The sequence below is a fragment of the Episyrphus balteatus genome, chromosome 1, assembly GCF_945859705.1.
Source record: "Episyrphus balteatus chromosome 1, idEpiBalt1.1, whole genome shotgun sequence".
In the NCBI taxonomy this organism is placed as follows: domain Eukaryota; kingdom Metazoa; phylum Arthropoda; class Insecta; order Diptera; family Syrphidae; genus Episyrphus; species Episyrphus balteatus.
The window spans coordinates 100,758,952-100,786,327 of NC_079134.1; the positions used below are offsets into that span (position 1 = coordinate 100,758,952).

The 27,376-nt window shown below is 26.4% G+C and overlaps 1 protein-coding gene across 2 annotated transcripts in view; it reads left to right on the forward strand.

Moving 5' to 3' along the window:
* LOC129917141 (metabotropic glutamate receptor 2) overlaps positions 1-27,376 on the forward strand; it is a 644,700-nt gene that overhangs the window by 529,333 nt on the left and 87,991 nt on the right. The gene's annotated exons all lie outside the window — the stretch shown is intronic.

Here is a 27,376-nt window from a genome sequence, read left to right on the forward strand (position 1 = left end):
CACATACAAATACAATACAAATACAATACAAATACAATACAAATACAATACAAATACAATACAAATACAATACAAATACAAAATAAAACAAATACAATACAAATACAATACAAATACAATACAAATACAATACACATACAATACAAATACAATACAAATACAATACAAATACAATACAAATACAATACAAATACAATACAAATACAATACAAATACAATACAAATACAATACAAATACAATACAAATACAATACAAATACAAAAACAAATACAAATACAAATACAAATACAAATACAAATACAAAATACAAATACAAATACAAATACAAATACAAATACAAATACAAATACAAATACAAATACAAATACAAATACAAATACAAATACAAATACAAATACAAATACAAATACAAATGACAATACAAATACAAATACAAATACAAATACAAATACAAATACAAATACAAAATACAAATACAAATACAAATACAAATACAAATACAAATACAAATACAAATACAAATACAAATACAAATACAAATACAATACAAATACAATACAAATACAATACAAATACAAATACAATACAAATACAATACAAATACAAATACAATACAAATACAAATACAAATACAATACAAATACAATACAAATACAATACAACAATACAAATACAAATACAAATACAAATACAAATACAAATACAATACAAATACAAATACAAATACAAATACAAATACAAATACAAATACAAATACAAATACCAATACAAATACAAATACAAATACAAATACAAATACAAATACAAATACAAATACAAATACAAATACAAATACAACAATACAAATACAAAATACAAATACAAATACAATACAAATACAAATACAAATACAAATACAAATACAAATACAAATACAAATACAAATACAAATACAAATACAAATACAAATACAAATACAAATACAAATACAAATACAAATACAAATACAAATACAAATACAAATACAAATACAAATACAAATACAAATACAAATACAAATACAAATACAAATACAAATACAAATACAAATACAAATACAAATACAAATACGAATACAATACAAATACAAATACAAATACAAATACAAATACACATACAAATACAAATACAAATACAAATACAAATACAAATACAAATACAAATACAAATACAAATACAAATACAAATACAAATACAAATACAAATACAAATACAAATACAAATACAAATACAAATACAAATACAAATACAAATACAAATACAAATACAAATACAAATACAAATACAAAATACAAATACAAATACAAATACAATACAAATACAAATACAAATACAAATACAAATACAAATACAAATACAAATACAAATACAAATACAAATACAAATACAAATACAAATACAAATACAAATACAAATACAAATACAAATACAATACAAATACAATACAAATACAATACAAATACAATACAAATACAATACAAATACAATACAAATACAATACAAATACAATACAAATACAATACAAATACAATACAAATACAATACAAATACAATACAAATACAATACAAATACAAATACAATACAAATACAAACAAATACAAATACAAATACAAATACAAATACAAATACAAATACAAATACAAATACAAATACAAATACAAATACAAATACAAATACAAATACAAATACAAATACAAATACAAATACAAATACAAATACAAATACAAATACAAATACAAATACAAAACAAATACAAATACAAATACAAATACAAATACAAATACAAATACAAATACAAATACAAATACAAATACAAATACAAATACAAATACAAATACAAATACAAATACAAATACAAATACAAATACAAATACAAATACAAATACAAATACAAATACAAATACAAATACAAATACAAATACAAATACAAATACAAATACAAATACAAATACAAATACAAATACAAATACAAATACAAATACAAATACAAATACAAATACAAATACAAATACAAATACAAATACAAATACAAATACAAATACAAATACAAATACAAATACAAATACAAATACAAATACAAATACAAATACAAATACAAATACAAATACAAATACAAATACAAATACAAATACAAATACAAATACAAATACAAATACAAATACAAATACAAATACAAATACAAATACAAATACAAATACAAATACAAATACAAATACAAATACAAATACAAATACAAATACAAATACAAATACAAATACAAATACAAATACAAATACAAATACAAATACAAATACAAATACAAATACAAATACAAATACAAATACAAATACAAATACAAATACAAATACAAATACAAATACAAATACAAATACAAATACAAATACAAATACAAATACAAATACAAATACAAATACAAATACAAATACAAATACAAATACAAATACAAATACAAATACAAATACAAATACAAATACAAATACAAATACAAATACAAATACAAATACAAATACAAATACAAATACAAATACAAATACAAATACAAATACAAATACAAATACAAATACAAATACAAATACAAATACAAATACAAATACAAATACAAATACAAATACAAATACAAATACAAATACAAATACAAATACAAATACAAATACAAATACAAATACAAATACAAATACAAATACAAATACAAATACAAATACAAATACAAATACAAATACAAATACAAATACAAATACAAATACAAATACAAATACAAATACAAATACAAATACAAATACAAATACAAATACAAATACAAATACAAATACAAATACAAATACAAATACAAATACAAATACAAATACAAATACAAATACAAATACAAATACAAATACAAATACAAATACAAATACAAATACAAATACAAATACAAATACAAATACAAATACAAATACAAATACAAATACAAATACAAATACAAATACAAATACAAATACAAATACAAATACAAATACAAATACAAATACAAATACAAATACAAATACAAATACAAATACAAATACAAATACAAATACAAATACAAATACAAATACAAATACAAATACAAATACAAATACAAATACAAATACAAATACAAATACAAATACAAATACAAATACAAATACAAATACAAATACAAATACAAATACAAATACAAATACAAATACAAATACAAATACAAATACAAATACAAATACAAATACAAATACAAATACTGTTGCGTAGCAACAACCAACCCTGGGTCTATTTTTTATCTTCATACCTACTTATCAACCTACCTACATATCTTCATATCCATTACCTCAAATCAAACTATCGTACTTCTAACCGATCTACTCACATTCATTTTTTTTATATTAATCTACCTACCTTTCTACCAATTTATTTACTTCCCGATCCCTACTCCTACCTATTCATTTATCTATCGAACCTTCTTCCTTCCTACCTGCCTATCAGTCCAACTGTCCTACATACTCACATACGGATCCTACTAACTTCCTACCTATATAACTATCCTCTACCTTGCTTCCTATCTGAATTCCCACTTACCTACCTAACTACCTACCTATCTACATAACTATCTAAGGACACAGCAAGTGTGTTTATGTCCTTGGTCTCTCCCAAATAAGAAAACAAAAAAAGTTCCATTCGTCTCCCTAATAATTTAAAATCTTAAATGATTTCGACTTTCCCTGGATTCACTACCAGAGAAGGATCTTTGTTCCAATTACGTCGGTATCTTGCAAAAGAAAAAAAAAGAAATGCTGTGATCGTGGCCGATCCTGCATATATTTGGGGTTGCAAAAGATTTAATTTAAAAAAAGAAAAAAAGGAAGAGCGAACGACACAACAACATAAATGGTTGCACCTGTTGAAGCTGGAATCATCCTTGATGGGCGGCGGTTCTGAATGGAACTTGATGAGCACATCCATGTTGATGCATCCAATGTTTTTGTTGTTGTGGTTTTGTGTTGTGCCTTTGTTTTTCCTTGGGTTTTCTTTCTCTTTATTGATGTTCCCGGGTAAATGTTTCCAAGTCTGAAAATAAAAAAAAAAAAATATAATTAGATTGATAATCTTATTAAATGAAAATTGCACATGCATGTTGTTTTGGAAAAATTCAGGATGCGCAAACAATCTGAATTTTCCCAAACAAAATTCACGTATCAATATTGAAGATACTTACCTTTTTCTTTCAGCTAAACAATTATTAGGACCTATTAAATAAAAATAAAGAAAGAAATTTAGTTTTTTTTGTTCATTTAATTTATAAATAATAAAATAAAAACTTACCTTTGATAAAACGAGCCGCCATGAGGATTGAATATTTTTTTTATTTCATATGACATTTGGCAAACTCACAATTCAATTATCATGTTGGTTCATTTTTGCCCATGAAAACATATACCTGTCTCAGTTGTTTGTAAAGGAAAAAGGGGAAATAAGAATACGTTCCACAATTTTCGCTGAGTTAGGTTTGTTCGTGTTTATGTCTTTTTATGAATTTTAGGGAATTCGCATATTTTAAGTTTAAGGTTTACACAAATGATGTTAGTACGATCAATTGGGATAGGATCTACTATGGGATTAATTACAATAATTATAGGAAATCAATAAAAAGGGTAAAGTATGCATGTTCATATGTATGGGTGAATTGGAACTATAGACAAGGGGGGTTAAAAATTGTTGATAAGGATGGGAGATATTTCCCCACCCACTATACTGGATATGTTAGTTATCTCACTCAGATATAGAGGTAACTATGTATACATTTACAGAAAGCTAACGAAACTAGAAAATACATTAAGATTTCATGGTCATTGTTTAATCGTTATCCAGAGGCAACGGCTGCAACTTTTTTAAATCAAAATTTAAATCCAAATTTGAATTTTAAAGTTCTTGTGTGCAATTTTTCTTTGCAAAAGCGATTTACTCATTTTAAAAGTCAAAGAGTGCAAAATAAGGTAAAAATTAATGAAATTACAATAAATATTGAGGTGAAAGTGAATACATATATATGTGTATCTTATTATAGAACAGAAATACAGAAACGAGAGAGTAAAAGATAAAAAGCCTGTCTTGGGGACATTTAAAGAACGAATTTCACACCAACTAAAATATAAAGCAGAGGTACGTTAAATTCAAAGAAAAATTGATAGGCAAGTTAACTAATTTTCGCATACTTTAGGTTTAAGATCGATAGATCAAAACCTCTGCTAAGGTTTTAGATATACATATATTTCTATATATATACATATCAGCAGAAGGATTCTTTTTATAGAAACTTTACTTTGTTCAAACACTGAACAAAGGAATAAAGTACCAAGTTTGAAGTCATCGCAGGATAGTGCATATATATACACAGTATATATACATATATCGGAGGGGCTTCTGGAAGAAGAAAGAAAAAAAGAGCATTCAAGCTGAAAGTGAAGAATCTAAAAATCTAAAACCTGTGAAGAACAATAAAATTAAGAAAATCAAATTAAGAACAATCAAATTAAGAATAATTTTAAAGGATAATTTTAGAGTGTAAAAATTCGGTTCTCCAAATTGTTTTTTTTTTGTAAAGTAATTGAAATTTTTTTGTTGCAAATGAATATTGATTTGGAAGTGTTTTAAAGAATTTCAATTTTAATAATTTTGCTATTGGTAACTTCGAAAATTACACCAAAAGGTAGTGCAACAAAGGCACAAAAGTTCTTGGACGTGCTGCCGGCAGAACATCAAGGAACCAAATTCTCGGTAAGTGCGATAATTTGTTTTAGGGCACAAAGGCCCATTTTATTAAAGTTGGAAACGAGACACAAAAGTCCAAACATCAATATTACCCTTTTAATAACTACTTATAAGATAAATGATTGAAAATTATATATGAATTACAATTGAATTTTTAGTTTTAAGAAAAGAAACGAGCGGGAGAGCTCAATTTTTTATGAATTCTTTAAATAAAAATTATAAAAGTTGAGTTAAATAAGTGTTTTTGAATATGGATTGCTAAACACTTAGCTGAAGGTGTGTGGAGGCTTGACAAAGCCGTCCAAAGGTAAATGGTTTTATAGGTCATGATGATTTAGTACTTTTCCGAACGAGAATTGCAGCTGGTTGACGCAACTTAGGGGCTATCTTCACTTACATCGGCCATGAAGACAGCGTTTGGTTGTATCGTTAAGATACAAGGGTGGGCAGGCCAAATCATCGTCATCAACATCCGACGAGCGTTCGAAATTTAGCAGAACTTCATCTAGGGAGAAAAAGAAAGTAAAGTGCTTTAAGTATCGAATGATCTTAGGGTTTAGTTTTAGTATTTCTTTTTGGTGGTGGTAGAATTTATATTTAGGGTTTATATGAGTATTGTATTAGGTATTTTAGTTAGGAATTTAGGATTAATGGTGTAGGGTGTTTAGGTTAGTTAGTTTAGTTTTTCTCTTCTACTGAAGCACGATACTTGCCTTGTCTTTAGATGATGTTCACGTTCTTAGATTTGTACTTTCTTCTTTCTTATTAATTAAATTTCAATAGTTTTTTTTTGTTTTCTTTTTATAATTCACTCCTACTTTAAACATGGCACGAAATTTTTGTTTAGTTGAGCAGGAGATACCAATGAAAGTGGCAAGAACTTACCCCATCCGTCGAAACTAGCCGTGCGACCACAAGCGTGCCCTAGCCTCTTTCATGGTATCAAAGAAATTCCCCCGTGGAAACCTGACTCCTAACAATGGCGCCCAACGAGACCTGACGGTTAAGATAAGGCAATTCTAAGGGGATGATTTTTTTTAAAGGTCATCACCTTGGACTTGTTTTTGTATTATTCCGCATATTTTTTTTCTTCATTAATTTTTTTATTTTTCATTTAATTTTTTTTACTTTTCTATCAAAATTTAAACAAATCTAGGGACAGAGGGAACTTTTGGTTCCGTCACGGGTCGGAAATCGCTATCCAATCAACAGGGTTCGGTCCGGAGATTTAGTGAGGCAATTTTGGATCTGTGAAGACACCAAAAGTAGAATGGGGTCAAAGGAAACGACACTTCGGCTATCTATAAAGTCAGGTACAACCCAACTTTTTATGAGGTAGAAGTTTCATTTCCTGAAACCTCATTCGTATTGAAGTTAATCTTCATTTCACGGCCAACCATTTATTGGGCTATACGCTCCGATTTATGTAGTGGTTATGAAATGAGGAATAATAGAGATACCAGCTGAATTTCGAGCGCACCAGTTGCAATCTAGTCAATAAAATTTTTATAATAGGTACATTATAAACCAAGACTCATTTGCCATTGGAAGGGAACCTTAGCAAGTTTCCACACACCTAAGCATTTTAAATGAAATTTTGTTCAAAACACAAAAGATATACTTCAATTTTTTTCTTTTTTACGTTATTTTTCTGAATTATAGATTTTTTTTTATAATTATTTTTTTTTATACTTTTTATTTTTCATTTTTATATTATTTTTTTTTATCTTTTTACAATTTTTTTATTTTTTTTTACATTTTTTTGTTTTGGTTTACGTTTGGTTTTTGCACTTCAGCTTTGAAATACTCTTATTTTTGGTTTTAAACGCTCCTAAATTTCTTTTTGCGAAAATTATTTTTTTATTTACCCAATTGAATTTCATTCGCGTTTGGTGGTTTGATCTTAAAAATAGATATGGGGGACAAAGGAAAAAGAACCGGAGCTATTCCCAAAGATCAGGGTAGGCAGAATGGGCCAATAACCAGAAGGGCTGCTCGACAAGGGGGAGAGCAAATAACAGATGGGAATCTAGAAGAGGAACTGCCAATTACCGGGACAAGGAACGAACAAGGGAACGGTACGGACTTGAATCAACGATACAACGACATTGCAGCTACACTTCGGAACATGGAAATAGACGAAGCTAACGGAGGAGACAACGACAGAAGAGACACAAACGAAGACAACAGAGAACACTTGGAAGAAGGTGGTGGTAACGAACACGAAGAGCAACAAGAAGAACAAATCGACTCAGAAGAAGATACCCAACCTGATGAACGATCACTTATACAACAACAAACTGAAGAACTGGAACGGGAACGACTACAATTAGAAGAAGAGATAAGGAACAGGACCAGACCAGGGACAAACAACGGACATCCTCGCGTACAACCATTGACAGCTCTCGACTTGTACGAACAGATGCAAAAAGTTGCCACTCTGACTGTCAAGGAAAGTCAAACCAAAACCCTCAGTTTCATAGCTGACGGATTGTCAGACATGTTCAAGCTTTTGGATAAGAACATGAAAGAGGTTAATTCGAAATTTAAGAAGTTGGAAAAATCCTTGGTAGTTCAGAGTGGTATACTGGAAAGCCAAGACACGAAAAATACAAACCAAACAGGACTTTCGATTACATCAAACGGACGAACAAACCATTCGAAAAATAATCAATCGACATGCTGTTCAAATGCACATTCCTCATTCAGAGACATCAATCGAAAGTTTGATGTTCATAAATGGGGAGTTAAATTTGATGGCTCGTCAAAAGGCATGTCGGTTGAAAGTTTTATTTTTCGAGTGGAATCCCAACAGAAGAAACACGGACTGACTGACGACCAACTGTACAATAACTTTAACTATCTTGTAACGGGGGCAGCAGAGACGTGGTATTGGCAGTTCCTGGAAGAAAATAAAGGTGATGAAATGCTCAATTATTACGATTTGAAAACAGAGCTTATAAGGCAATTTAAAAGTAATAAGCGCGATCATGAAATCTTGAGGGCAATTATGGATCGTAAGCAGCAGCCTCACGAGCCATTCGACGAGTTCTACGCTGATGTAAGAGGGTTAAAGTTGCAAATGCAATCCAGGCTAAGTGAAATTGACTTAGTAGCAATAGTCCGAAAAAACATTAAGCCAAGGATAGCTACCTTAATTTTTAGCAGTGCTATTACTACCATTAGAGAATTGCGAGATGAGTGCAAGAGGGCAGAAGAGCACTTAGCAGCAACAATGGAGTTTAGGAGCAAGAAGTTTGTTCAAGAAATTGAGGAACAAAGAACAGTTAGCGAGTCCGATGATGATGACTTAGAAATTGCTGCTATCCAACCTAAAAAGTTGGATAAAAGATCTCACGATCAAAAGCAAAGATATAGTGAGAAAGAAAAACGGAATCACAATTTGAGGGAAATACAACAACAAGCAGGAACATGTCCCTCCTCATTTCATACCTTAACATGTTATTGTTGTGGGGAGGGAAACATTTCCTTCAAATGTGCAGCCTGTCAGGAAAACAGGAAGGTCGGCAGTGTACCCGGGAGTCAACCGCCGACGACGAAACAGGTCCCGGAGAGTCAAAAGAAGAATCTAGAAAAATAATTATATTAGAAAGAGAGAATAAGACGGATGAAAAATTGACTTACCAACCGAAAGAGGTGGATTTCGAAGCGAGCCTTCATGAAAGGAAAAGAAAATATGAAGAAGCTAGAAGGAGAATTTTTGGTGAGGAAATAGATTTTGAAGTGAAGGAAAGTAGAAATTATAAAAAAATAGCTAGGTTAAGGGAAATAAGTGCAATAAAAAAACGGACGAAGAATAAAATTGAAGCTTCAATTTTGACCATTTCGGATGATAATAGACCGTACGCAAAAGTGCAATTTGAGGGAGAAGAAGTTGTAGGGTTGTTAGATAGTGGAGCGTCCGTTACATGTTTGGGAAAGGTGCAATAGAGTTTTTAACTAGGAAAAACATTAAAGTATCAAAAATGAATGACAACATAAAGACTGCGGATGGAAATCAGCAAAAGATTGAAGGTAGTTTCAAATCGAATGTCTCGTGGGGTGGTAAGTCTGCAGAGTTAGAAATTTTCGTAGTACCAAGTCTGCAACAAACTCTATATCTGGGTGTAGATTTTTGGAGCACTTTTAAAATCGCTCCTAACATAGTAAGCGAAGTTGGAGTGACAGTTCCAAGTAAGGAACAATCGAGTTTTCGCGAACTTTCACCAGCTCAAGAAAAGCAGCTGGAGAGTGTCAAGTCACTGTTTCCCTCCTTCGCCATATTGGGATTGGGTAAAACCAATCTAGAAGAACATGTTATTGAAGTAGAAGATGAGAATATTCCTATAAAACAGAGGCATTACCCCATTTCCCCAGCCGTTCAAAAGTTGCTATACGCAGAAATAGATCGGATGTTGGAAATGGGTGTAATAGAGGAGAGTGACAGTGCTTGGAGCTCTCCAGTTGTTTTGGTAAGGAAGAATGGGAAAAATAGGCTTTGCCTAGATTCGCGAAAAGTTAATGCGAAAACTAAAAAGTTTGCGTATCCTCTTCCTCATATAGAGGGGATCATAAGTAGACTTCAAGATACAAGGTATATCTCCAGTATCGATTTAAAAGATGCCTTTTGGCAAATTCCGCTGGAGAGCAAATCAAGAGAGAAAACAGCTTTTACTATCCCTGGACGGCCGTTGTATCAATTTACGGTTATGCCGTTTGGCTTGTGCAACGCCGCACAGAGAATGACAAAGTTGATGGACAAAGTCATTCCTGGTCGGCTTCGACAGAATGTCTTTGTCTATCTAGACGATCTCTTGATTTGTTCTCCAGACTTCGAAACACATATGAAGACACTGGAGGAAGTCGCGTTTTCACTACGACAAGCAGGCTTGACAATAAATGTAGAGAAAAGCAAGTTTTGCTTTAAAGAAATCAAGTATTTGGGATATGTCGTTGGAGATGGCTGTATTCGGACAGATAAGGATAAAGTATCGGCGGTCGAAGAGTTCCCTATTCCGAAAACATCAAAACAGCTCCGCAGGTTCCTAGGCATGACTGGGTGGTATAGGCGCTTTATTACAAATTATGCGTCTATATCAGCCCCAATGACAGACTGTTTGAAAAATGGACAACCATTAAAAATGACAGACGAAGCCATAACTGCATTTCAACTACTCAAAAAGAGTTTAGTTACAGCTCCCATACTAACAAATCCTGACTTTTCAAAACATTTTTATATACAGTGCGACGCCTCAACTTCGGGTGTAGGGAGTGTGCTCTTTCAGTTGGACGACGAGAAGAATGAACGACCGATAGCGTTCATGTCCAAGAAGCTTAATTCTGCTCAAAGGAATTATAGCGTAACAGAACTTGAATGCTATGCGGCCGTTTTATCGATAAAGAAGTTCAGGGCCTACGTGGAAGGATTACCCTTTACCGTGATTACAGATCACGCAAGTTTAAAATGGCTGATGTCACAAAAAGACCTTACAGGAAGATTGGCAAGATGGAGCCTGAAGCTGCAAGGGTTCGTGTTCGGGATCGAACATAGGAAGGGTGTCCAAAACGTCGTCCCTGATACTCTCTCACGAGTTCATATGGAAGAGATCACGACCGAAGATTTAACGCCAGGAGTTGACTTTAGTTCACCATATTTTTCTTCGGAAGAATATGTTGAACTAAAGAAGATAATAGAACAAGAACAAGACAGACTTCCAGATATTTGCATATCTGACGGATTTGTTTATAAACGAACGGACATAAGAACAGGTGACATAGTACAAGAGGACCGAGCCTGGAAACTGTGGGTGCCTGAAGGGCTACGCGAAAATCTATTACAGGTTTCACATGACTCACCCGCGTCAGGACATGGTGGCATCAACAAAACCTTGTCGAAATTACGACAACTGTACTTTTGGCCGGGGATGGCCACTGATGTTCAACGTTGGGTGAAATCATGTGAAATTTGTAAATGTTGTAAATCTGTTAACACCACTACTCGACCACCGATGGGGCAGCAGACTATGACCGAACGGCCTTTCCAACGACTTTACATAGATTTCTTAGGGCCTTACCCGCGTACGACTAACGGCAATACACATATTTTCATTGTGCTAGATCATTTTAGCAAATTTGTGTTTTTAAAACCACTGAGGAAAGCAACATCATCTGAGGTAGTGAAATTTTTAGAAGAAAGTGTATTTCATATTTTTGGTGTTCCTGAATTTGTCCATTCAGATAATGGTAAACAATTTGTTTCAGAACTGTTTACCAGTTTTCTGAAACGTTATGGGGTAAAACATACACGAACTGCGTTTTATTCACCTCAAGCGAACGCTTCAGAAAGGGTGAACCAGTCGGTTCTGTCAAAGATTCGATCCTATCTTGGCAATAACCAAAAACAATGGGATCAACATGTTAGTAATGTTGCGTTTTCACTTCGAAGTGTTTTGCATGATGCGATTGGAGTGGAACCGTACTATGCTGTGTTTGGAACACCAATGATTCAAAACGCGAAAACTTACGAATTACTTAGAAAACTAAATGTTGTAAAAGAGTCAAATGTTGAAATTATAAATAAAGAAGACCGTCTGGAACTGATTCGTGCTAAAATATTTGACAATTTGAAAATTGCACATCAAAAAGGTTGTAAAGTGTACAATACCAGGTGTAAAGACGTACAGTATAATCCTGGACAAATTGTTTATCGCAGAAACTTTAAGCAAAGTAATGCAAATGAGAATTATAATGCAAAACTAGGTGCAAAATTTATAAAATCAATAGTGTTAAAAAAATTAGGAAACTCTCTCTATGAGTTAGGAAATTTAAGAGGTGAAAGGGTTGGTGTGTATCACGCCAAAGACATCCATTCTTAAAAGCAATAGATTTACTGACGCACTCAGATGATGTTGTTTAATATGCGATGTAGTTTTAGTTAAGATATATAGTTTATTAGAGTAAGGTTAGATTCATATTGTTTATTTATTTATTTATTTTAGTATAATAGCTTAAATCTGTGATCTTTACTTAGGAAAATTTTATTAAATTTTGTATCTGTGATATTTACTTAGAAAAATTAGTTTTTTATCTGTGATATTTACTTAGGAAAATCTTATTAAAATTTGAATCTGTGATATTTACTTATTAAAATTAGTTTAGTTTTTTTTATCTGTGAGATGTTTTTTTTCACATCTTAATTAGTACCTGATTTTTTTAGAATTTATTTATTTAATTTTTTTATTATTATCTGTGATACTTTATTTAGTATATTTACATTTTCCATCTGTGATATATTATAGTTTTTTTATAGTTTATTTACATTGATTATCTGTGATATCTTTATATAGTTTATTTAAATTTTGTATCTGTGATAGGTATAGTATATTTTATTTATTTTTTTAATCTGTGATATTTTAGTTAGTTTATTTCATTAAGTTTTTTTTGTATCTACTTTAATTATCTGTTATATTTTAATTAACCTTAGTAGTGCAATAGCCCTAATAATTGATTTCCGTAATGTCCTAATCCTAATTGGTCGTACTAAGAGAAGACAATATTAGATACATCTTGAGATGCGTATACATAAGTAAATGAAGTTTATCACAACCCAAAATTAACTATAGAAAAAAAAAAGAGCACGAGATCTCAACTCAGGGTATGGGCTTTGCCACACGTTAACGAGACCATGAAAACGCAATTCAGAACATAATGTAATAGTTTTGATTGTTTTACAACTTTTTTTTACGTTGCAAGTGTACTCACGACCACTCGCACACTTTCAACGAGCCTGTTGCGTAGCAAAACAATCAATTAAAAATAATTTCGTTTAAAGATTGTTTTACCAACCCTGGGTCTATTTTTTATCTTCATACCTACTTATCAACCTACCTACATATCTTCATATCCATTACCTCAAATCAAACTATCGTACTTCTAACCGATCTACTCACATTCATTTTTTTTATATTAATCTACCTACCTTTCTACCAATTTATTTACTTCCCGATCCCTACTCCTACCTATTCATTTATCTATCGAACCTTCTTCCTTCCTACCTGCCTATCAGTCCAACTGTCCTACATACTCACATACGGATCCTACTAACTTCCTACCTATATAACTATCCTCTACCTTGCTTCCTATCTGAATTCCCACTTACCTACCTAACTACCTACCTATCTACATAACTATCTAAGGACACAGCAAGTGTGTTTATGTCCTTGGTCTCTCCCAAATAAGAAAACAAAAAAAGTTCCATTCGTCTCCCTAATAATTTAAAATCTTAAATGATTTCGACTTTCCCTGGATTCACTACCAGAGAAGGATCTTTGTTCCAATTACGTCGGTATCTTGCAAAAGAAAAAAAAAGAAATGCTGTGATCGTGGCCGATCCTGCATATATTTGGGGTTGCAAAAGATTTAATTTAAAAAAAGAAAAAAAGGAAGAGCGAACGACACAACAACATAAATGGTTGCACCTGTTGAAGCTGGAATCATCCTTGATGGGCGGCGGTTCTGAATGGAACTTGATGAGCACATCCATGTTGATGCATCCAATGTTTTTGTTGTTGTGGTTTTGTGTTGTGCCTTTGTTTTTCCTTGGGTTTTCTTTCTCTTTATTGATGTTCCCGGGTAAATGTTTCCAAGTCTGAAAATAAAAAAAAAAAAATATAATTAGATTGATAATCTTATTAAATGAAAATTGCACATGCATGTTGTTTTGGAAAAATTCAGGATGCGCAAACAATCTGAATTTTCCCAAACAAAATTCACGTATCAATATTGAAGATACTTACCTTTTTCTTTCAGCTAAACAATTATTAGGACCTATTAAATAAAAATAAAGAAAGAAATTTAGTTTTTTTTGTTCATTTAATTTATAAATAATAAAATAAAAACTTACCTTTGATAAAACGAGCCGCCATGAGGATTGAATATTTTTTTTATTTCATATGACATTTGGCAAACTCACAATTCAATTATCATGTTGGTTCATTTTTGCCCATGAAAACATATACCTGTCTCAGTTGTTTGTAAAGGAAAAAGGGGAAATAAGAATACGTTCCACAATTTTCGCTGAGTTAGGTTTGTTCGTGTTTATGTCTTTTTATGAATTTTAGGGAATTCGCATATTTTAAGTTTAAGGTTTACACAAATGATGTTAGTACGATCAATTGGGATAGGATCTACTATGGGATTAATTACAATAATTATAGGAAATCAATAAAAAGGGTAAAGTATGCATGTTCATATGTATGGGTGAATTGGAACTATAGACAAGGGGGGTTAAAAATTGTTGATAAGGATGGGAGATATTTCCCCACCCACTATACTGAATATGTTAGTTATCTCACTCAGATATAGAGGTAACTATGTATACATTTACAGAAAGCTAACGAAACTAGAAAATACATTAAGATTTCATGGTCATTGTTTAATCGTTATCCAGAGGCAACGGCTGCAACTTTTTTAAATCAAAATTTAAATCCAAATTTGAATTTTAAAGTTCTTGTGTGCAATTTTTCTTTGCAAAAGCGATTTACTCATTTTAAAAGTCAAAGAGTGCAAAATAAGGTAAAAATTAATGAAATTACAATAAATATTGAGGTGAAAGTGAATACATATATATGTGTATCTTATTATAGAACAGAAATACAGAAACGAGAGAGTAAAAGATAAAAAGCCTGTCTTGGGGACATTTAAAGAACGAATTTCACACCAACTAAAATATAAAGCAGAGGTACGTTAAATTCAAAGAAAAATTGATAGGCAAGTTAACTAATTTTCGCATACTTTAGGTTTAAGATCGATAGATCAAAACCTCTGCTAAGGTTTTAGATATACATATATTTCTATATATATACATATCAGCAGAAGGATTCTTTTTATAGAAACTTTACTTTGTTCAAACACTGAACAAAGGAATAAAGTACCAAGTTTGAAGTCATCGCAGGATAGTGCATATATATACACAGTATATATACATATATCGGAGGGGCTTCTGGAAGAAGAAAGAAAAAAAGAGCATTCAAGCTGAAAGTGAAGAATCTAAAAATCTAAAACCTGTGAAGAACAATAAAATTAAGAAAATCAAATTAAGAACAATCAAATTAAGAATAATTTTAAAGGATAATTTTAGAGTGTAAAAATTCGGTTCTCCAAATTGTTTTTTTTTTGTAAAGTAATTGAAATTTTTTTGTTGCAAATGAATATTGATTTGGAAGTGTTTTAAAGAATTTCAATTTTAATAATTTTGCTATTGGTAACTTCGAAAATTACACCAAAAGGTAGTGCAACAAAGGCACAAAAGTTCTTGGACGTGCTGCCGGCAGAACATCAAGGAACCAAATTCTCGGTAAGTGCGATAATTTGTTTTAGGGCACAAAGGCCCATTTTATTAAAGTTGGAAACATGACACAAAAGTCCAAACATCAATATTACCCTTTTAATAACTACTTATAAGATAAATGATTGAAAATTATATATGAATTACAATTGAATTTTTAGTTTTAAGAAAAGAAACGAGCGGGAGAGCTCAATTTTTTATGAATTCTTTAAATAAAAATTATAAAAGTTGAGTTAAATAAGCGTTTTTGAATATGGATTGCTAAACACTTAGCTGAAGGTGTGTGGAGGCTTGACAAAGCCGTCCAAAGGTAAATGGTTTTATAGGTCATGATGATTTAGTACTTTTCCGAACGAGAATTGCAGCTGGTTGACGCAACTTAGGGGCTATCTTCACTTACATCGGCCATGAAGACAGCGTTTGGTTGTATCGTTAAGATACAAGGGTGGGCAGGCCAAATCATCGTCATCAACATCCGACGAGCGTTCGAAATTTAGCAGAACTTCATCTAGGGAGAAAAAGAAAGTAAAGTGCTTTAAGTATCGAATGATCTTAGGGTTTAGTTTTAGTATTTCTTTTTGGTGGTGGTAGAATTTATATTTAGGGTTTATATGAGTATTGTATTAGGTATTTTAGTTAGGAATTTAGGATTAATGGTGTAGGGTGTTTAGGTTAGTTAGTTTAGTTTTTCTCTTCTACTGAAGCACGATACTTGCCTTGTCTTTAGATGATGTTCACGTTCTTAGATTTGTACTTTCTTCTTTCTTATTAATTAAATTTCAATAGTTTTTTTTTGTTTTCTTTTTATAATTCACTCCTACTTTAAACATGGCACGAAATTTTTGTTTAGTTGAGCAGGAGATACCAATGAAAGTGGCAAGAACTTACCCCATCCGTCGAAACTAGCCGTGCGACCACAAGCGTGCCCTAGCCTCTTTCATGGTATCAAAGAAATTCCCCCGTGGAAACCTGACTCCTAACAATACAAATACAAATACAAATACAAATACAGATGATGTTCACGTTCTTAGATTTGTACTTTCTTCTTTCTTATTAATTAAATTTCAATAGTTTTTTTTTTGTTTTCTTTTTATAATTCACTCCTACTTTAAACATGGCACGAAATTTTTGTTTAGTTGAGCAGGAGATACCAATGAAAGTGGCAAGAACTTACCCCATCCGTCGAAACTAGCCGTGCGACCACAAGCGTGCCCTAGCCTCTTTCATGGTATCAAAGAAATTCCCCCGTGGAAACCTGACTCCTAACAATACAAATACAAATACAAATACAAATACAAATACAAATACAAATACAAATACAAATACAAATACAAATACAAATACAAATACAAATACAAATACAAATACAAATACAAATACAAATACAAATACAAATACAAATACAAATACAAATACAAATACAAATACAAATACAAATACAAATACAAATACAAATACAAATACAAATACAAATACAAATACAAATACAAATACAAATACAAATACAAATACAAATACAAATACAAATACAAATACAAATACAAATACAAATACAAATACAAATACAAATACAAATACAAATACAAATACAAATACAAATACAAATACAAATACAAATACAAATACAAATACAAATACAAATACAAATACAAATACAAATACAAATACAAATACAAATACAAATACAAATACAAATACAAATACAAATACAAATACAAATACAAATACAAATACAAATACAAATACAAATACAAATACAAATACAAATACAAATACAAATACAAATACAAATACAAATACAAATACAAATACAAATACAAATACAAATACAAATACAAATACAAATACAAATACAAATACAAATACAAATACAAATACAAATACAAATACAAATACAAATACAAATACAAATACAAATACAAATACAAATACAAATACAAATACAAATACAAATACAAATACAAATACAAATACAAATACAAATACAAATACAAATACAAATACAAATACAAATACAAATACAAATACAAATACAAATACAAATACAAATACAAATACAAATACAAATACAAATACAAATACAAATACAAATACAAATACAAATACAAATACAAATACAAATACAAATACAAATACAAATACAAATACAAATACAAATACAAATACAAATACAAATACAAATACAAATACAAATACAAATACAAATACAAATACAAATACAAATACAAATACAAATACAAATACAAATACAAATACAAATACAAATACAAATACAAATACAAATACAAATACAAATACAAATACAAATACAAATACAAATACAAATACAAATACAAATACAAATACAAATACAAATACAAATACAAATACAAATACAAATACAAATACAAATACAAATACAAATACAAATACAAATACAAATACAAATACAAATACAAATACAAATACAAATACAAATACAAATACAAATACAAATACAAATACAAATACAAATACAAATACAAATACAAATACAAATACAAATACAAATACAAATACAAATACAAATACAAATACAAATACAAATACAAATACAAATACAAATACAAATACAAATACAAATACAAATACAAATACAAATACAAATACAAATACAAATACAAATACAAATACAAATACAAATACAAATACAAATACAAATACAAATACAAATACAAATACAAATACAAATACAAATACAAATACAAATACAAATACAAATACAAATACAAATACAAATACAAATACAAATACAAATACAAATACAAATACAAATACAAATACAAATACAAATACAAATACAAATACAAATACAAATACAAATACAAATACAAATACAAATACAAATACAAATACAAATACAAATACAAATACAAATACAAATACAAATACAAATACAAATACAAATACAAATACAAATACAAATACAAATACAAATACAAATACAAATACAAATACAAATACAAATACAAATACAAATACAAATACAAATACAAATACAAATACAAATACAAATACAAATACAAATACAAATACAAATACAAATACAAATACAAATACAAATACAAATACAAATACAAATACAAATACAAATACAAATACAAATACAAATACAAATACAAATACAAATACAAATACAAATACAAATACAAATACAAATACAAATACAAATACAAATACAAATACAAATACAAATACAAATACAAATACAAATACAAATACAAATACAAATACAAATACAAATACAAATACAAATACAAATACAAATACAAATACAAATACAAATACAAATACAAATACAAATACAAATACAAATACAAATACAAATACAAATACAAATACAAATACAAATACAAATACAAATACAAATACAAATACAAATACAAATACAAATACAAATACAAATACAAATACAAATACAAATACAAATACAAATACAAATACAAATACAAATACAAATACAAATACAAATACAAATACAAATACAAATACAAATACAAATACAAATACAAATACAAATACAAATACAAATACAAATACAAATACAAATACAAATACAAATACAAATACAAATACAAATACAAATACAAATACAAATACAAATACAAATACAAATACAAATACAAATACAAATACAAATACAAATACAAATACAAATACAAATACAAATACAAATACAAATACAAATACAAATACAAATACAAATACAAATACAAATACAAATACAAATACAAATACAAATACAAATACAAATACAAATACAAATACAAATACAAATACAAATACAAATACAAATACAAATACAAATACAAATACAAATACAAATACAAATACAAATACAAATACAAATACAAATACAAATACAAATACAAATACAAATACAAATACAAATACAAATACAAATACAAATACAAATACAAATACAAATACAAATACAAATACAAATACAAATACAAATACAAATACAAATACAAATACAAATACAAATACAAATACAAATACAAATACAAATACAAATACAAATACAAATACAAATACAAATACAAATACAAATACAAATACAAATACAAATACAAATACAAATACAAATACAAATACAAATACAAATACAAATACAAATACAAATACAAATACAAATACAAATACAAATACAAATACAAATACAAATACAAATACAAATACAAATACAAATACAAATACAAATACAAATACAAATACAAATACAAATACAAATACAAATACAAATACAAATACAAATACAAATACAAATACAAATACAAATACAAATACAAATACAAATACAAATACAAATACAAATACAAATACAAATACAAATACAAATACAAATACAAATACAAATACAAATACAAATACAAATACAAATACAAATACAAATACAAATACAAATACAAATACAAATACAAATACAAATACAAATACAAATACAAATACAAATACAAATACAAATACAAATACAAATACAAATACAAATACAAATACAAATACAAATACAAATACAAATACAAATACAAATACAAATACAAATACAAATACAAATACAAATACAAATACAAATACAAATACAAATACAAATACAAATACAAATACAAATACAAATACAAATACAAATACAAATACAAATACAAATACAAATACAAATACAAATACAAATACAAATACAAATACAAATACAAATACAAATACAAATACAAATACAAATACAAATACAAATACAAATACAAATACAAATACAAATACAAATACAAATACAAATACAAATACAAATACAAATACAAATACAAATACAAATACAAATACAAATACAAATACAAATACAAATACAAATACAAATACAAATACAAATACAAATACAAATACAAATACAAATACAAATACAAATACAAATACAAATACAAATACAAATACAAATACAAATACAAATACAAATACAAATACAAATACAAATACAAATACAAATACAAATACAAATACAAATACAAATACAAATACAAATACAAATACAAATACAAATACAAATACAAATACAAATACAAATACAAATACAAATACAAATACAAATACAAATACAAATACAAATACAAATACAAATACAAATACAAATACAAATACAAATACAAATACAAATACAAATACAAATACAAATACAAATACAAATACAAATACAAATACAAATACAAATACAAATACAAATACAAATACAAATACAAATACAAATACAAATACAAATACAAATACAAATACAAATACAAATACAAATACAAATACAAATACAAATACAAATACAAATACAAATACAAATACAAATACAAATACAAATACAAATACAAATACAAATACAAATACAAATACAAATACAAATACAAATACAAATACAAATACAAATACAAATACAAATACAAATACAAATACAAATACAAATACAAATACAAATACAAATACAAATACAAATACAAATACAAATACAAATACAAATACAAATACAAATACAAATACAAATACAAATACAAATACAAATACAAATACAAATACAAATACAAATACAAATACAAATACAAATACAAATACAAATACAAATACAAATACAAATACAAATACAAATACAAATACAAATACAAATACAAATACAAATACAAATACAAATACAAATACAAATACAAATACAAATACAAATACAAATACAAATACAAATACAAATACAAATACAAATACAAATACAAATACAAATACAAATACAAATACAAATACAAATACAAATACAAATACAAATACAAATACAAATACAAATACAAATACAAATACAAATACAAATACAAATACAAATACAAATACAAATACAAATACAAATACAAATACAAATACAAATACAAATACAAATACAAATACAAATACAAATACAAATACAAATACAAATACAAATACAAATACAAATACAAATACAAATACAAATACAAATACAAATACAAATACAAATACAAATACAAATACAAATACAAATACAAATACAAATACAAATACAAATACAAATACAAATACAAATACAAATACAAATACAAATACAAATACAAATACAAATACAAATACAAATACAAATACAAATACAAATACAAATACAAATACAAATACAAATACAAATACAAATACAAATACAAATACAAATACAAATACAAATACAAATACAAATACAAATACAAATACAAATACAAATACAAATACAAATACAAATACAAATACAAATACAAATACAAATACAAATACAAATACAAATACAAATACAAATACAAATACAAATACAAATACAAATACAAATACAAATACAAATACAAATACAAATACAAATACAAATACAAAATACAAATACAAATACAAATACAAATACAAATACAAATACAAATACAAATACAAATACAAATACAAATACAAATACAAATACAAATACAAATACAAATACAAATACAAATACAAATACAAATACAAATACAAATACAAATACAAATACAAATACAAATACAAATACAAATACAAATACAAATACAAATACAAATACAAATACAAATACAAATACAAATACAAATACAAATACAAATACAAATACAAATACAAATACAAATACAAATACAAATACAAATACAAATACAAATACAAATACAAATACAAATACAAATACAAATACAAATACAAATACAAATACAAATACAAATACAAATACAAATACAAATACAAATACAAATACAAATACAAATACAAATACAAATACAAATACAAATACAAATACAAATACAAATACAAATACAAATACAAATACAAATACAAATACAAATACAAATACAAATACAAATACAAATACAAATACAAATACAAATACAAATACAAATACAAATACAAATACAAATACAAATACAAATACAAATACAAATACAAATACAAATACAAATACAAATACAAATACAAATACAAATACAAATACAAATACAAATACAAATACAAATACAAATACAAATACAAATACAAATACAAATACAAATACAAATACAAATACAAATACAAATACAAATACAAATACAAATACAAATACAAATACAAATACAAATACAAATACAAATACAAATACAAATACAAATACAAATACAAATACAAATACAAATACAAATACAAATACAAATACAAATACAAATACAAATACAAATACAAATACAAATACAAATACAAATACAAATACAAATACAAATACAAATACAAATACAAATACAAATACAAATACAAATACAAATACAAATACAAATACAAATACAAATACAAATACAAATACAAATACAAATACAAATACAAATACAAATACAAATACAAATACAAATACAAATACAAATACAAATACAAATACAAATACAAATACAAATACAAATACAAATACAAATACAAATACAAATACAAATACAAATACAAATACAAATACAAATACAAATACAAATACAAATACAAATACAAATACAAATACAAATACAAATACAAATACAAATACAAATACAAATACAAATACAAATACAAATACAAATACAAATACAAATACAAATACAAATACAAATACAAATACAAATACAAATACAAATACAAATACAAATACAAATACAAATACAAATACAAATACAAATACAAATACAAATACAAATACAAATACAAATACAAATACAAATACAAATACAAATACAAATACAAATACAAATACAAATACAAATACAAATACAAATACAAATACAAATACAAATACAAATACAAATACAAATACAAATACAAATACAAATACAAATACAAATACAAATACAAATACAAATACAAATACAAATACAAATACAAATACAAATACAAATACAAATACAAATACAAATACAAATACAAATACAAATACAAATACAAATACAAATACAAATACAAATACAAATACAAATACAAATACAAATACAAATACAAATACAAATACAAATACAAATACAAATACAAATACAAATACAAATACAAATACAAATACAAATACAAATACAAATACAAATACAAATACAAATACAAATACAAATACAAATACAAATACAAATACAAATACAAATACAAATACAAATACAAATACAAATACAAATACAAATACAAATACAAATACAAATACAAATACAAATACAAATACAAATACAAATACAAATACAAATACAAATACAAATACAAATACAAATACAAATACAAATACAAATACAAATACAAATACAAATACAAATACAAATACAAATACAAATACAAATACAAATACAAATACAAATACAAATACAAATACAAATACAAATACAAATACAAATACAAATACAAATACAAATACAAATACAAATACAAATACAAATACAAATACAAATACAAATACAAATACAAATACAAATACAAATACAAATACAAATACAAATACAAATACAAATACAAATACAAATACAAATACAAATACAAATACAAATACAAATACAAATACAAATACAAATACAAATACAAATACAAATACAAATACAAATACAAATACAAATACAAATACAAATACAAATACAAATACAAATACAAATACAAATACAAATACAAATACAAATACAAATACAAATACAAATACAAATACAAATACAAATACAAATACAAATACAAATACAAATACAAATACAAATACAAATACAAATACAAATACAAATACAAATACAAATACAAATACAAATACAAATACAAATACAAATACAAATACAAATACAAATACAAATACAAATACAAATACAAATACAAATACAAATACAAATACAAATACAAATACAAATACAAATACAAATACAAATACAAATACAAATACAAATACAAATACAAATACAAATACAAATACAAATACAAATACAAATACAAATACAAATACAAATACAAATACAAATACAAATACAAATACAAATACAAATACAAATACAAATACAAATACAAATACAAATACAAATACAAATACAAATACAAATACAAATACAAATACAAATACAAATACAAATACAAATACAAATACAAATACAAATACAAATACAAATACAAATACAAATACAAATACAAATACAAATACAAATACAAATACAAATACAAATACAAATACAAATACAAATACAAATACAAATACAAATACAAATACAAATACAAATACAAATACAAATACAAATACAAATACAAATACAAATACAAATACAAATACAAATACAAATACAAATACAAATACAAATACAAATACAAATACAAATACAAATACAAATACAAATACAAATACAAATACAAATACAAATACAAATACAAATACAAATACAAATACAAATACAAATACAAATACAAATACAAATACAAATACAAATACAAATACAAATACAAATACAAATACAAATACAAATACAAATACAAATACAAATACAAATACAAATACAAATACAAATACAAATACAAATACAAATACAAATACAAATACAAATACAAATACAAATACAAATACAAATACAAATACAAATACAAATACAAATACAAATACAAATACAAATACAAATACAAATACAAATACAAATACAAATACAAATACAAATACAAATACAAATACAAATACAAATACAAATACAAATACAAATACAAATACAAATACAAATACAAATACAAATACAAATACAAATACAAATACAAATACAAATACAAATACAAATACAAATACAAATACAAATACAAATACAAATACAAATACAAATACAAATACAAATACAAATACAAATACAAATACAAATACAAATACAAATACAAATACAAATACAAATACAAATACAAATACAAATACAAATACAAATACAAATACAAATACAAATACAAATACAAATACAAATACAAATACAAATACAAATACAAATACAAATACAAATACAAATACAAATACAAATACAAATACAAATACAAATACAAATACAAATACAAATACAAATACAAATACAAATACAAATACAAATACAAATACAAATACAAATACAAATACAAATACAAATACAAATACAAATACAAATACAAATACAAATACAAATACAAATACAAATACAAATACAAATACAAATACAAATACAAATACAAATACAAATACAAATACAAATACAAATACAAATACAAATACAAATACAAATACAAATACAAATACAAATACAAATACAAATACAAATACAAATACAAATACAAATACAAATACAAATACAAATACAAATACAAATACAAATACAAATACAAATACAAATACAAATACAATAGACTCTTTGCATCACCTTCTGTCTGATATGTATTATCTTTAATATTCCTCATAGAAACTTAAGGTATATACCGGAGAGCATACATATTTCAAGCTTTCGTACTAATTATGAACAATCTGTATTAAATAAAATTTTTAAACTATTTAAGATGTAATAACACAGTTTGTAGGCACGAAATCAAGTGTCATTTTCATCAACGTATGTAAAACAAAGGAGAAACATTATTTTCTTTTGGAGTTTACTAGTTTGATTAAGTACCTATATCAATAGGTAACAGAATAGGCTAAGATAAAATTTTTAATGATAAAATGACGACGTAGTTCAGGATGATCGCAAACTCCTGTTTTTTCATCGGGCGACCAAGTGAAGTACGATTTTATTGATTTTTAAAGAAATGGCATTAGTTTGAAAAAATTCATTAAATTCCAAAAACTGAACTCAGTGCAAAAAGTAACATAAAATCGCTAAATTTTAATAGGTACATATATCAAAAAAAAAATCCTACGTACTTACTGGGGAATAGTATTTATTGTTTACCTACACACAAAATTTCAGCCCGGTCCGTTAAAAATGTAGGAGTTAGTTGGTCGCCCAGGAGTAGGTTAGTTGGAACAGGAGTTCGGGATCATCCTGAACTACGCCGTCATTTTATGATCAACAAATTTCAAGTAGCCTATTGTGTTGTGATACATATTGATATACTTAATCAAACTAAACAAACTATAAAAGAAAATAATGTTTCTTCTATGTTTAATGATGAAAAGACACTCGATTTCGTGCCTAAAAAGTGTTATTGCCCCTTAAAATCTGACATAATAAGTAATTAATAACAATTTGTTTGATAAATCAATAGTTAATTCTTGTGAATTTAAATCAACATTTTTTTCACTTGCAATTAATTA